Raw genomic sequence first — 3,835 nt, 5'->3', positions numbered from 1 at the left:
CCATCCTGGCCAACATGGTGAAATCCCATCTCTAGTAAAAATACAAAAATTAGCTGGGCATAGTGGTGTGTGCCTGTAGTCCCAGCTAGTCAGGAGGCTGAGGCAGCAGAATTGCTTGAACCTGGGAGGTAGAGGCTGCAGTGAGCTGACATTGCGCCACTGCACTCCAACCTGGGCAACAGAGCGAGACTCCATCTCAAAAAAAGTAAAACGTTGAAATCTCCAACTATTGTTAATTGTCCGTTTCTCCCTTCACTTCTAATTGGTTTTGCTTCATGTATTTTGGTGCTCTGTTATAAGGTGTATATGTGGTCATAACTGTTATTTTTCCTGATGAATTAGCAAGTTTATGTTTATAAAATATCCCACTTTAGCTGAATTAACATTTTTGTTTTAAAGTATAGTTTGTCTGATATTAGTATAGTCACTCAAGCTCTGTTTTGATCCTTTATTGCATAATGTATCTTTTCTATTCTTTTACTTTCAATCTATTTATATCTTTGAATCTGAAGCATGGCTCCTGTAGACAGTATATAGTTAGATTATGTTTTTAAATCCAGTCTCACAATATCTGCCTTTTATTGAATTATTTAATCCATTCACATTTACTGGTATTATTGATATGGTTGGATTTACATCTGCCATTTTGTTTTTTGTTGTCTGTGTCTCATATCCCTTTTGCTCCTTTGTTTCTCCTTTATAGTCTTTATTTTTCCAGATAATTTTTCCAGAACACTTTTTTTTTTTTTTTTTTTTTTGAGATGGAATCTCGCACTGTCACCCAGGCTGGAGTGCAGTGGTGCAATCTTGACTCATTGCAACCTCCACCTCCTAGGTTCAAGTGATTTTCCTGCCTCAGCCTCCCTAGTAGCTGGGATTATAGGCATGCGCCACCATGCCCAGTTAATTTTTTGTGTTTTTAGTAGAGACGGAGTTTCACCATGTTGACCAGGCTGGTCTCAAACTCCTGACTTCGTGATCCACCCACCTCAGCTTCCCAAAGTGCTGGGATTACAGGCATGAGCCACCGTGCCTGGCCTCTAGTGTATTTTTAATGAATTTTAAGCTACATTTTTCACTTATTTTCATTATAGTTGATCTAGGGCTTACAATATACATCTTATAATCTATCTACTTCAGAGCCTTAACTAGCTTATTTCAAGTGAGATACAGAAACTTCACTTCTAAGCTCTGTTCCTTTCTCCTCCTCAGTTATAAAAACACCTTTATTGAGATATCTTTTATATTTTATAAATGCACGTGTCCAGTATAAATTAAATAATTTGATGATTTGGGACATATACATACACCCATGATACCGTCATCACAATCAAGGTAATAACCATATTCATCCTCTCCAAAAGCTTTCTTGTGTCCTTTTGTGGGGTTTTTCTTTCTTGTGTGTGTGTGTGTGTGTGTGTGTGTGTGTGTGTGTGTGTGTGTGTGGAACATTTAACAAGATCAATCCTCTTAGCAAAAAAAAAAATTTTTTTTTTTTTTTGAGACAAAGTCTCGCTCCGTGGCCCAGGCTGGAGTGCAGTGGCGTGAACTTGGCTCACTGCAACCTCTGTCTCCCAGGTTCAAGAGATTCTCCTGCCTCAGCCTCCTGAGTAGCTGGGATTACAGGCACATGCCACCACGCCCAGCTAATTTTTGTATTTTTAGTAGAGACTGGGTTTTGCCATGTTGTCCAGGCTGGTCTTGAATTCCTGACCTCAAGTGATTCACCCGCCTTGGCCTCTCAAAGTGCTGCGATTACAGGCGTGAGCCACTACGCCTGGCCTCTTAGCAAAATTTTAAGAGCACATCATCATATTTTTAACTATGGGCACAATGTCATATAGCAAATATCTAGAACGTGTTCCTTCCCTTTTTACGTGCTATTATTGGTATGCATATGATGTCTATATATGTTACAAACCCAACAATGCATTATTATAATTATTATGTTATATAATGTTTTGTCTTTTATGGAAAACAAAAGGAGAAAGTGTACATTTACAGTTTGTTATACTAACCTTCTGATTTATCATTTCTGTTCCTCTCCATTTGTTCCTGTGATTCTAGTGCCCATCTGGAATCCTAGCCTTACTTTAGCACAGCTTTGTCCTCACCAGCCTTTGTGCTATTATTGTCAAATATATTATATTTCTATCTGTTACAGGACCAACAGTGCAATTATGTACATACATTTTTGCAACTGCTTTAAAAATCAGTTAAGAGAAGAAAAGGCTGTCTATTCCCCTTATCTCACAGTTAAGCTCTGGCTGGTCACTCACTCAGCAAGAATGACACCCAGATGTTAGCATGCACTAGTTGCAGGCTGATTCATCTATTGTTTTTGACAGTATAGTGGGGCAAAAGTTGCTCTATGGTATGATTTAATTAAATTAAAGTCAGGGTGGTGCCAGGCTTTGTAGTTTGCTTTGACCCTAGGAGGGGCCTTCTTAGCTCGTTCTTTCCCTGGTTCTTCCTGGTAAACTTCTAGCTGATCTGTTTCATTTCCTCTTAGTTGCTTATCATGTAAATCTCTAGTGGTTTGGACAATGCTCTTAGATACTTGTAATAAGCTCTGTTGCAAATAAAGGCGATTTTTTTAGGAAGGGCTGCATAGCTATCTGCTAGAAACTGCCCCTCTTGAGACAAAGCAGGGACTCTTCTTAGGGGCCTACCGAGACCTCCCCATCCAAGACATGAAAATAAAGAAAAAATCTTGAGCCCCTTCAAAGAAATTTCCAGGCACGTAGCTAGCATTAAAAGTAAATAAACAACTCAATAAGCTAAGAGATAGTAATAATTTAAATAATACTTTCCCAAGTTACAGTCACAAGGTGTTCTGGTTCCTTGTAAAAACTAAAGATAGCAGTGGCTTACACCTGTAATCCCAGCACTCTGGGAGGCCAAGGCAGCAGATCATGAGGTCAGGAGTTTGAGACCAGCCTGCTGGCCAACATAGTGAATCCCAGTCTCTACTAAAAATACGAAAAAGAAAAAAAATTAGCCAGGAGTGGTGGTGGGTGCCTGTAATCCTAGCTACTCAGGAGACTGAGGCAGAAGAATTGCTTGAACCTGGGAGGCGGGAGTTTCAGTGAACTGAGATCGCACCACTGCACACCAGCCCGGGAGACAATGTGAGACTCCATCTTCAAACAAACAAACAGAAAACTAAAAGATAACATGTTAAGATATGCTCTTGTTTTCTGAATACTGTATCCCCATCAGATGAAAAATGCTACCCCACTGTCATGTGGATTTGAGATAAGGGGTGAATGAGAACTAAACCCAGACTCCGTTCTTTGTTGTAAGTTTTTTCCTGAGGGAACTGGAGAGCGTCATACCTTCAGGCCACACCTTAACATTCCTTTCTCCTGACCCCAAGTTTTAGACAACTCAGGAAAAAATTTTTTGTGTGTGTTTTTTTGAGACAGAGTCTCACTCTGTTGCCCAGGCTGGAGTGCAACAGTGGGATCTCGGCTCACTGCAACCTCTGCCTTCCATGTTCAAGTGATTCTCCTGCCTCAGCCTCCTCAGGCATGCACCACCACACCCAGCTAATTTTTGTATTTTTAGTAGAGACAGGGTTTCACCATGTTGGTCAGGTTGGTCTCAAACTCTTGACCTCATGATCTGCCCACCTCGGCCTCCCAAAGTGCTGGGATTACAGGTGTGAGCCACCATGCCGGGCCTAAAGTATCTTCAGCAACACCCCACTTCTGGTACCAATTTACTGTATTTGTCTGTTTCCATGTTGCTGATAAAGACACACCCGAGACTGGGAAGAAAAAGAGATTTAATTGTACTTACAGTTCCACATGGCTGGAGAGGCCTCAGAATC

The sequence above is a fragment of the Macaca nemestrina genome, chromosome 8 (assembly GCF_043159975.1).
Source record: "Macaca nemestrina isolate mMacNem1 chromosome 8, mMacNem.hap1, whole genome shotgun sequence".
Taxonomy (NCBI): domain Eukaryota; kingdom Metazoa; phylum Chordata; class Mammalia; order Primates; family Cercopithecidae; genus Macaca; species Macaca nemestrina.
Note: the sequence above shows the minus strand (reverse complement) of the source record.